We start from the raw sequence: 12,613 nt of genomic DNA, 5'->3' as shown, positions 1-12,613 counted from the left end.
TTCTTAAAGCACTATTTGTAAAAGCAGGTGATAGTCAAGAGATGCAATGAGCAATGTTTGAGCACTATTTCTCTTTTATACCCCTGCACATGGAATGTGGGCAAGCAAATAATGTCACTTTGGGGCAGGAAAATAAATTTGGAGAGAACTACTACTCTGATTTCATAGTAATAACTTACCTCTCATCTATCCATCTAGTTTATTGTTCTATACTAAATGATTTATGCATGTCTGTATGTTTATAATTTATATGAAAATTTGCAAAATCTTAATTATGGTAAAATAAAAGACACTGTAATTTCCCAGGCAAGCTACTAAAAAGATAAATATCTCTCTACATATTTTAAGATGAAAAACAATGACATGATAACTCATTCCTTTTTATGTTTTTGAAAACAGACTTACTGCCTGTGACTCAGTTATTTGCTCTCACAAAGACTCCTAATTAACCTTCATGATAACAACTCATCAAATTCCATTACTTCCGTAAAGGCAATACTTTCTCATCTTTCATAATCAAATTTTAAACTGGTGATTAATGCCATGGGCACAATTACCAGTTAAAAATGACGTGTCTGAATTTCTCATCCTTTTCACTTAGCAGTATAAGAAATGTTTATCTAGAAATCTTGATGCAAGTGGCCTGTTTGTGTCACCTAAAAATGCAGTAACATTCAAGTTAAGCTTTTCCTTATTAAGATCACCTGATAATGTGCTATATTTGGAGCTTAGCAAAATTCTTCAAAGTCAAATCTATGCACTGATTAAAGGAATCTTCTTAATTTATCCTTGTTCCTGATGGGAATTTTCTTAGGTTAAATTGTATTCACCATTTACTGAGAATCTAACATGAGCAAGGCACTGTGCTTGCAGGCAAGGGGCAGACGAAGGTGAATCAGAGAAGCTCCCTGCCCTCAGGAAGCTTAGTCTAGTGAGGAGATAAACTTATGTTCACCTTATGTTGATCAAGCAGAAAGAGCCCACACCTACTTGTTAGCACACAAAAGTGTTAGTTACAGATCTGCCCTAAACTAAAGGTATGACCTTGAGAAGGTCTCTTTTTTGCCCTCTCAATATCTGCATCTGTAAACTAGGAATTGGGAATAGATTTATTCAACAAATGCCAATTGAGTATCTACCATATGATATTAGTGGCCAACCTGAAGGAGCAATTACCATGTGGCAGGTATCAGGGTAAACATTTTGCATAGATCATCTCTTTTAATCCTCAAAGCAATACCATATTCAAGAGGAAAAAACGACATTCAAAGATGTTAAGTAGTTCTAAGAGTTTTTTGATGGAGTCTTTAGGGTTTTCTACATATAATATATCATCTGCAAATAGTGAAAGTTTTACTTCTTCCTTTCCAATTTGGATGCCTTTTATTTCTTTTTCTTGCCTAACTGCTCTGGCTAGGGCTTCTGATACTATGTTGAGTAAAAGTGGTGAGGCATCCTTGTCTTGTTCCTGATCTTAGAGGAAATGCTTTCAGCTTTTTACCATTGAATATGATGTCGGCTGTGAGCTTGTCATATACGGCCTTTATTATGTTGAGGTATGTTCTCTTTATATCCCTTTGTTGAAAGTTTTTATCATAAATGGATATTGAATTTTGTCAAATGATTTTTCTGCATATATTGAGATTATCATACGATTTTTATCCTTCATTTTACTAATGTGGTGTATCACATTGGCTGATTTGAGATGTTGAACCATCCTTGCATCCCTGAAATAAATCCCACTAGATCATGATATATGATCCTTTTAATGTATTGTTGAATTTGGTTTGCTAATATTTTTTTGAGGATTTTTTGCATCTATGTTCATCGGTGATATTGGCCTGTAATTTTCTTTTCTTGCAGCAACCCTGTCTAGGTTTGGTATCAGGGCAATGTTGGCCTTATGAAATGAGGTGGAAGAGTTCCCTCCTCTTCCAGTTTTTTGGGAAGACTTTGAAAAGAATTGGTATATTAATTCTTCTTTAAATATTTGGCAAAATTCACCCATGAAGCCATCTGGTCCTGGACTTTTGTTTGTTGGGAGGTTTTTGATTACTGATTCAATCGCCTTACTAGTAATCGATCTGTTCCAATTTTCTATTTCGTCATGATTCAGTCTTGGTAGGTTATATGTTTCTAGAAATTTATTCATTTCTTCTAGATTGTCCAGTTTGTTGGCATATAATTGTTCATAGCAATCTCTTATGATCTTTTGTATTTCTGTGATATCAGTTGTAACATCTCCTCTTTCATTTCTGATTTTATTTATTTGAGTCCTCTCTCTTTTATTCTTGGTGAGTCTAGCTAAAGATTTGTCAATTTTGTTTATCTTTTCAAAGAACCAGCGCCTAGTTTCATTAATCTTCTCTAGTGTCTCTTTAGTCTCTATTTCATTTATTTCTGCTCTAATATTTGTTATTTCCTTCCCTGTATTAACTTTGGGTTTCATTTGTTCTTCTTTTTCTAGCTCCTTGAGGTATAAAGTTAGGTTGTTTATTTGAGTCTTTTTTTTTAAATTTTATTTATTTATTTTTGGCTGTGTTGGGTCTTCGTTGCCGCACATGGGCTTTCTCTTGTTGTGGTGAGTAGGGGCTATTCTTTACTGCGGTGCATGGTCTTCTCACTGTGGTGGCTTCTCTTGTTGCACAGCACAGGCTCTAGGTGCATGGGCTTCAGTAGTTGTGGCTTGCGGGCTCTAGAGTGCAGACTCAGTAGTTGTGGTACATGGGCTGAGTTGCTCCACAGCATGTGGGATCTTCCTGGACCAGGGTTCGAATCCATGCCCCCTGCATTGGCAGGCAGATTCTTAACCAGTGCGCCACCAGGTAAGCCCTATTTGAGTCTTTTTTTGTTTCTTGAGGGAGGCATTTATCACTATGAACTTCCCTTTTAGAACTGCTTTTGCTGCATCCCACAAATTTTGATGTATTTCTACCACTGTTTGTTTCAAGGTATTTTTTTACATTTCTCTTTTGATTTCTTCTTTGACCCATTGGTTTTTCAGCAGCATGTTATATAATCTCCACATACTTGTGGATTTTCCAGTTTTCTTTGTATAATTAATTGCTAGTTACATACCATTGTGGGCAGAAAAGATTTTTTAAATAATTTCAACCTTCTTAAATTTATTAAGCCTTTTTGTGGCCTAACATATGATCTAGCCTGGAAAATGTTCTATGCACACTTGAAAAGAATGTGTATTCTGTTGCTTTTGAATGGAATGTTCTATATAGGTTTGTTCAAACATGTCATTTAAGGCTGATGTTTCCTTATAGATTTTCTGTGTGAATGATCTATCTATTGACATAAATGGGATATTATAATCTCCTGCTATTATTGCATTGCTAACCATTTCTCCCTTTAAGTCTGTTAATATTTGCTTTAAATATTTAGGTGCTCCAATATTAGGTGCATAAAAATTTACAATTATTACATCCTCTTGTTGGATTGACCCCTTTATCATCATGTAATGCCATCTTTGTCTCATTATTATTTATTATAACTAATAAATTCAGTAAAGTTGCAGGATACAAAATCAATACACAAAATCTGCTGCATTTCTATACACCAATTACAAACTATCATAAAGAGAAATAAAGAGGGCTTCCCTGGTGGTGCAGTGGTTAAGTATCTGCCTGCCAATGCAAGGGACATGGGTTCAAGCCCTGGCCCGGGAAGATCCCACATACCGCCAAGCAACTAAGCCCATGTGCCACAACTACTGAGACTGAGCTCTAGAGCCCGTGAACCACGTGCCACAACTACTGAAGCCTGCGCACCTAGAGCCCATGCTCCACAACAAGAGAAGCCACGACAATGAGAAGTCCACACACTGCAACGAAGAGTAGCCCCCGCTCAGAGAAAGCCTGCGCACAGCAACAAAGACCCAACACAGCCAAAAATAAATAAATAAACAAACAAATAAATAAATAAATTTATTTTTTTTAAAGAGAAATAAAGAAAATAATCCTATTTATAATTGCGTTAAAAAGAATAAAAGGGGCTTCCCTGGTGGCGCAGTGGTTGAGAGTCCGCGTGCCGATGCAGGGGACACGGGTTCGTGCCCCGGTCCGGGAGGATCCCACATGCCGCGGAGCGGCTGGGCCCGTGAGCCATGGCCGCTGAGCCTGTGCGTCCGGAGTCTGTGCTCTGCAGTGGGAGGGGCCACAGCAGTGAGAGGCCCGTGTACCGCAAAAAAAAAAAAAAGAATAAAATACCTAGGAATAAATTTAACCAAGGAGGTGAACAACCTGTATACTGAAAATTATAAGACATTAATGAAGGAAATTCAAGAAGACACAAACAGAAAGATATTCTGTGCTCATTAATTAGAAGAATCAATATTGTTAAAATGTCCACACTACCCAAAGCAAGCTACAGATTGAATGCAATCCTTATCAAAACTCTAATGGCTTTTTTCAAAGAAACAGAACAAATAATCCTAAAATTTGTATGGAACCACAAAAAACCCTGAATAGCCAAAGCAATCTGGATAAAGAAGAACAAAGCTGGAGGTATCATGCTCTCTGATTTCAGACTATTACAAAGCTATAGTAATTAAAACGGTATGATATTGACATAAAAATAGATACACAGATCAATGGAACAGAATAGAGAGCCCAAAAATAAACCCACACATATATGGTCATTTAATTTACAACAAAGGAGCCAGGAATATACAATGGGGAAAGACAGTCTCTCCAATAAATGGTACTGGGAAACCTGGACAGCCACATGAAAAAGAAAGAAACTTGACCACTATCTTATACCATACACAAAAATTAACTCAAAATGGATTAAAGACTTGATCATAAGACCTGAACCCATAAAACTCCTACAAGGAGACACAAGTGGTAAGCTCCTTGACAAAGGTCTTGGCAACGATTTTTTGAATCGGACAGCAAAAGCAAAAGCAACAAAAGCAAAAATAAGTATGTGGAACTACATCATACTAACAAGCTTCTGCACAGCAAAGGAAATCATAAACAAAATGAAAAGGCAACCTAGTGAACAGAAGAAAATATTTGCAAATCATATATCTTATAAGGGGTTAAGATACATATAAATATATGTGTATATATTCAAAATATATAAAGAACTCATACAACTCAATAGCAAAACAATCTATCTGATTTTTTAAATGGGCAGAAGATCTGAATAGACATTTTTCCAAAGAAGACACACAAATGGCCAACAGGTAGATGAAAAAATGCTCAACGTCATTAATCATCAGGAAATGCAAATCAAAACTACAATGAGATATCACCTCACAGCTGTTTAGAATGGCTGTAATCAAAAAGACAAGAAATAAGTGTTGATGAGGAAATGGAGAAAAAGGCACCCTCCTGTGCTGTTGGTGGGAAAGTAAATTGATGCATCCACTGTGGAAAACAGTATGGAGGTTCCTCAAAAAATCAAAAATAGAACTATCACATAATCCAATAATTCCACTTCTGGGTATTCATCCAAAGAAAATGAAAACACTAACTCAAAAGGACATCTGCACCCCCATGTTCATTGCAGTATTATTTACAATAGCCAAGATATGGAAACAACCTAAGTGTCCATCGATGGCTGAATGGATAAAGAAATTGTGGATATATAAAATGGAATATTATTTAGCCATAAAAAAGAGGAAATCTTGCCATTTGCAACAAATGGATGGACCTTGAGGGCCTTATACTAAATGAAATACTGTATTATATCTCATATGTGGAATCTTGGAAAAAACAAACAAACAAGCTCATATAGATGCAAAGAAAAGATTATGTGGGTGCCAGAGGTGGTGAGTGGGGGAGAGTGGGAGAAATGGGCGAAGTGGGTTGAAGGTTAAAAAAGGATTAAATAAACACAGTGCATTACTAAGAAACATAAGAAAATAGTGTACTATTGCCTAGTAAATTGTGACCATCACCTATAACAAATAAATAAACAAACATATTTGTGTGTGTTGCTATATAAACTGAGGTCTGTAAAAAGGATAATGTCATTAACCTTGGTGTTCTATCATCAAGAAGTTCTACTTTTACAATTCAAACAATCAACTTTTCTCCATACGCAAAAAAAAGTCACCATCACTTAAAATAGACGTACTTTAACAATGAAAATGTTTGCATCTTTGTCAAACTAAATATTATGTTGAGATATTTCACACATTTCCACAGAGGGGAATAAAAAGAATGACATTGAATTTACTTCCTTCTTTGTGGTATAGTCAGTGCTTACATTAAGATTGGATGACACACCATTTCTTTTGGAGATAGACTGAAAAAGAAATGGTAATTTTTTTTTGAAAAGATTGTTGGAAAAACTTATACCTGTTGACAAATACATTATTTAGTAATTAATTTAATCAGATCTAGTACATATAAAGGAAAATTTTCTTAAGTCTTTCTGGATCTCAAGAATTCTAATCATTTCAATGGCTCTTTGCTTTGTTTTGGTTTGCTGGTATTTACTAACATTCTGATTTATATTTATTTGGAAGCAGTACCCATTATCTCAAAATAACTCTATCTCCATCTCATTCTCTCTCCCTTTCTCTCTCTCTCTCTCTCTCTCTCTCTCTCTCACACACACACACACACACACACACACACACACACACACACACACCCCTATACTCAGAAACAGTCTATTTTGCAGGAACATAACTGGATTCCATCTCCCTCATTCTACTTTGAAGGAGTAATGCTGTTATGAGTTGATTAAGATGGGAAGATGGCCTTAATGTTTCCATCAGCTCGACTAAACTTCAAACTGGCTTCTCTCTAACTCTAGGCCCCGATCTCCCTTTTCTTAGAGTCTTTACATTAGAAAACTTGTCACTTCTTTATCTTCCCTTCTGAGATGTAAATTTTTAAAAGCCTCTTGCAAGTTTTACAACACGGAATGTCTTTCTGGGATCATACCTTTGAAATATATTCATCAAGGAAGATAGCAGCCCATCTCCCAGTCTCTGTAGGAGGGTAGGAGCCCACCTTCAGTAGGCAGGCAGCCTTGCTCCAGGTTGTAAAACTACCTCCTGTCATAAAGATAAGGGAATGATTGCTTTTCCTTTTGCCAGTTAACAAATATAGGTAACCTAAGATTACCCTTCAGGTCTTAAAGACCTCAGCTCTTAAAAACTTTCCCAACTCTTTTTTTTCTACAAGTACCATGTCAGTTTGGTTTTTTTTTTTTAATATTTTATTTATTTATTTATTTGGTTGCCCCAGGTCTTAGTTGTGGCAGGTGGCCTCCTTAGTTGCAGCTTGCCAGCTTCTTAGTTGTGGCACATGTGCTCCTTAGTTGCAGCCCGCAGGCTCCTTAGTTGCAGCCCACAGGCTCCTTAGTTGCAGCACATGTGCTCCTTCGTTGTGGCTTGCCGGCTCCTTAGTTCCCAACTTCTCTTTCAATGGAGTTTTCTGTCTCTCTTCCCTATTGCAGTAGCCTGCACAAAGTCCTCCTCACCTGTTTGACTTTGGTCAGTTTGCTGTTTGCTGTGACAGAGCCAAATTCATGATGTCAGGAAACAATGCTTTTTTGTGACGTGGGATGATATTGAAAATCTCCTGTTCCAATTCTTAGTCTATAACCTATTTCTGAAACCCTTTTTCAAAAAACAAAAGCAAAAAAAGATGTTACGTAACTCACCCAAGGTTACAAAGTGGTTGGGCCAGAATTCAAGCTTTGGTTGATTCAAGCCTAAAAGCTGATACCTTTAAACCCTACATTGTGTTGCTGTAACCATCTCCAAAAGTTTCTAACTTCAATATTATATGACCATTATTTGCCCTAAACATGTAAAGTATAAATACAAGGTGTTTAGTTTTTATATTAATAGTGGAAGTTAAGGGTGCACAAGACACATCTTTTCCTTCCTGAAGGAGGCAACATGTGGTGCAATTAACAAGATTTCCTCGCACAGAATTGGAAGGATAAGGGTATTCCAGGCTGAGAGAACTGAGTGGTTACAGAACAGTGAACACTCGTGCATCAGAAAGCAATGAGGGGAAAGGGCAGTAAGAATGAAGGCTTGAAAAGTCAGCTGGAAGCAGATTGGGGAGAGCCTTGAGAGCCATACTAAGGACCCTGGACACTATAAAAAATATGGGCAGCTACTGAAAGTTAAAGACCATGAAATTGAAATGACTAGTACCTTTTTGTTTGAGGCTTACTTCTTTGTTTTGTTGTTTTTAATTATTATTTACAACCAATAAGAACATTTAGCAAGGTTGCCAAAAACAAGATGGACATACAAAGCTAGTGTAAACTGAACACTAGCAACAAATAATTTAAAATGTCATTTTTAGAAGAAACAATTTTCAATAGCAACACAATTACAACATAACTCCGAAAAATCTCACAAAAGATGTAAAGTGTCTTTTCTGAGAAAAGTATAAAACCTAATTAACGAGTACAAGAGAAGTTGTAAGTAGAGAGATAGACCATGTTCATAAATGGAAAGACAAGAAACTGATCTATAAATTCTATGCAACAACAATAAAAATCTCACAAAGGTTATTTGTGGAAGTTTACAGGCCAGTCGGTCCTCAAGTTCACAGAAGAAAAATGACCAAGTTGGTCAAAATGATTTTGAAGAAGAAAAAGAATAAATGTCAAAACTGCCCAGGTGTTAAAACATTTTAAAACTAAGTGACCTGACAGAGGCAGATATACAGAACAAACTAGTGGTTACCAGTGGGGAGAGGGAAGGGGGCAGGGGCAAGATAGGGGTAGGGGATTATGAGGTACAAACTATTATGTACAAAATAAGCTATAAGGATATACTGTACATGGGGAATACAGCCAATATTTTATAATAACTGTAAATGGAGTATAACCTGTAAAAATTGTGAATCACTATATTGTACACCTGTAACTTATTGAAAAAAAAAACTTAGTGACCTGTGATTTTAGCTCAGAGACATTAGTTGTGGTTTTATATTTCTTTGTTGGGTTAAAGAAATAGTGTGGAGAAGGGAGATAGGAAAAATGACACAGATGACAAAAAAGAAACGGTCTCCTTCACAGCTCCTCATCCACTTTAAATCAGAGTGACCCTGATCCTTAAACAGAACGACCCCGACTCTTAAACAAAGACAAAAGCTAGTTTCAAAAAGAAGCACTTACACCACAGGAGCCTGACCTAAGGATAATAACAGTTGGAGGGAAGCTTCAATCAGCCACCTGGCATTTGCCCATCATCTGATATGAGCTAAAAACAAAGGAGTCGGAACATGAAACTGTAAGCACACTGCCCTGGGTCTCAGATAGCCTGGGACAAAGCTGAGAGGCAGAAGTCACACGGGAAATAAGGAACCTACTTACAAAGCAACATCCTAGTAAGTACAATAAAGTGCAGGTATAAACACAAAAACATGCTGAGAGTTGCAAGCAGAGGGGTAACCACAGGCAGATGTGCTCCGGGGCACATTCTGAGGTGGGTCTGGGAAGCTTATGGCTAGTGAGTGAGTCATTGCAGTTGAGAGCGCTTTTGCTCATCTGTTCCTGGTCCACTGCAACTCAGGCCTCCAGTAGGGCAGCACCAACACCACCACTGCGCACTGCTGATTCCACCCAAACTCCATAAACATATGATAAACTCATCAAGCTAAAACTTCATAATCTGTCTTCTATAATAAATTAGCTAATGATCTTGTCTTAAGATTTTCGAAAATGGTCAGCTTGTCTTCCTACTTCTTGTCTTTCTTGCTGTGTGTTACATGGGGCTGCAGTGAACTAGAAATTTCTTCCCCTGAAGACTCTTTATCTGAGGCTTTAGATCACTCACAACTGTTGCTTGCAGATCACCAGTATGGAAGGAACAGAGGTTAATACCTGGCCAAGAATGTGATTCCTCCCACTGAGGGGCTTACTGACTTGTTTATAGAATGGTGAGTCCCAGGAGGACCCTAAAAGAAATACATATTGGATCCTAATGATGTTCTCTTTGCAGGGGCACTGCCTACATTGAGCATTATTAGAACTATAGACTGTTAGCTCCAATCATGGACCCACTACAGCTTTCTAAACCATTTATATCACACTAACTCACTAACTTGATATATCCAGGAACCAAGATTCCAACTGGAAGTACCTCAGTTGGGTGTTGGGTCATTCATATTCCAACCAAAAGGTAACATAAATTGCATATTGATAAGTCTGAAATGATTAAGGCAACCACATAAAATCTTATTACTTAAAAGAAATTAAACTCACTGTGGTTTATTCAGCAATATTCCTCCTCCATGTCCAAAGTCAGATTGTTCACCAGTTAAATCTAATTTGCTGTAATCTTGGTAAATAGGAGGTAATCAACAAGTCCTCAGCTCCAGCTCCGAAGCAACACATAACACATTTCTGAAATACATTAATAAAAAGAGGATGGGGAAAAGGCTTTCTGACCATAACTGACATTCGTGATGTAGCAAGAAGGTTCTCTGAGTTCTGACATTCTATTTGTTGGAATTATAAATACGTACATTGCTTACGTGGTTTGTAATTTGTTATTGCTTCTGTTATCCCTGCATAGTTACTGAGATTAGAGCCCCAATTTCTTGACTGTCTGTCTTAAATTACTAGCTTGCTTGATCTCAGGTCAGCCTCACAACAACCCTTCCGGAAATTATTCTGCTTGCCATTTTGCAGCTGAGGAAACTGAGGCACAGAGAAGTTAAGTATTGCCCAAAGTCTCATAACTAATCAAGGGCAGAGACAATACTTACAACAACTCTGATGCCAGAGCCCAAGCTCTTCAACATGTGCTCCACGGCTCCCCTAGGGTAAAGCCTTTTTGTGTATTTGCTCATTAATTATATGTGGATTGGTGGTTAGCTCAAACATTTCTAAATAGGGTCTTAGGCCTATCATCCTGGTTGGAAATGGGGAATTAGGGCTCTTGCTTGAAGATATGTTTCAATAGCAAAACCTATTTTCACCTAAACAGTATAGTTATTTGGGGTGGTTTATTTGGACTGATGAACAGAATTTGGAGGGGTTAAGGGTTAAAGTCCTCCCAAGCCATCCTTTGGTGCTGCTAGTGTGGATCACATGACTACATACTTAACATCATTTTTTTTTTTTGGTTTCCTGAAGAAGCAATGTGTGCTAGGATACCTGTCTTCCTATTTTACACCTTTGAGCATGAAAATACTCTGAACCACAGTATTAAGTCACAACTACTTTTTCCCTCCGACTGGATTTTTCCTGCTCTGATCCATTGAAAGACATACAAGCTACTGCTACACAATGCCTAAACAATTGTTCAGTTAGATGTGTGGGGAAAATGCACATTCACTCACTACAAAGCATCATGCATGCAGAGCCACTTTCAATATGTATCTTATTCTCATGGTCATGCAGAATTTAGACCTTGGTGTTTGATTCTCTCTTAGGAAGCATAGTTGTTCTAGGGTTGATATTGCACAAAACCAGAATTGGAGACAAGGGAAATTTTGTCCCTAGGCAGAATTTTGAAGTAGGAAAAACTGTTCTTGGCACTGTATTCCTCTCTTAGGCACTTAATCTGAGTCCCAATCTTACTCTGAACTGGAGGTGTTGGTACTGTCCCCCATAGGTATTCTGAGAAAGGCTGTCATCCACTCAGTACCAGCCTGGTGTCCTCAGGACCCAGTGGGCTCTGGAACTGCACAAAACTGGCCTGAATCAGCTAGCTAAGTGGCTTTGGGTAAATAATCTCTCTGAAACTTGGTCATATCCTCTGTAAAACAGGGATGATAATATCTATATTCTAAATGTGTTAGGAGGATTGAGTGTAATTCTTTTTTTTTTTAATTTATTTATTTTATTTATTTATTTTTGGCTGTATTGGGTCTTTGTTGCTGCGTGCGGGCTTTCTCTAGTTGTGGCGAGCGGGGGCTACTCTTCCTTGTGGTGCGCGGGCTTCTCATTGCAGTGGCTTCTCTTGTCGTGAAGCACCGGCTCTAGGTAGGTGGGCTTCAGTAGTTGTAGCACGTGGGCTCAGTAGTTGGGGCTCGTGGGCTCTAGAGTGCAGGCTCACTAGTTGTAGCGCATGGGCTTAGTTGCTCCGTGGCATGTGGGATCTTCCCAAACCAGGGATCAAACCCATGTCCGCTGCATTGGGAGGCGGATTCTTAACCACTGCGCCACCAGGGAAGCCCCGAGCGTAATTCTTTATGTAGGCTGAGAAGCACAATACCAAAGACACAGTAGGAACTAGATAAATGGTAGATTTTTTGGTGTTTGATATAAGCATAAAGCATAGGTAAAGGGTCTATTTCTGCAGAGGGTATAGGTTTGAGAGAGTTATTTTGTGTATTTCTTCCTCTGAATGATAAAGATGTCCTACGCGATTTTTAAAGATGAAAAATGTTAAGTGCCACTCATCTGTAGCGAATAACCTGAAAATACACTTGCAGACCAAAAGGCTGATTTAACTGGAGATTAAAAAAAAAAATCTTACAGCACATCACAAAACAATAAAGTACATTTTCAAAGGTGAAAAAAAAAACCCACCCAACTCATCCACATTGTGCAACTAGCTTATAGGATGTTTAAAGACATGAAAATCATCCTTGAGAAAATGCTTACATGTAAAGAAGACAAAATTGTCGTGACTATATATTGTGGGAAAGAAAATTACCTAACG

This window comes from Delphinus delphis, chromosome 6 (assembly GCF_949987515.2).
Source record: "Delphinus delphis chromosome 6, mDelDel1.2, whole genome shotgun sequence".
Taxonomy (NCBI): domain Eukaryota; kingdom Metazoa; phylum Chordata; class Mammalia; order Artiodactyla; family Delphinidae; genus Delphinus; species Delphinus delphis.
This window is presented reverse-complemented; position numbering follows the sequence as displayed.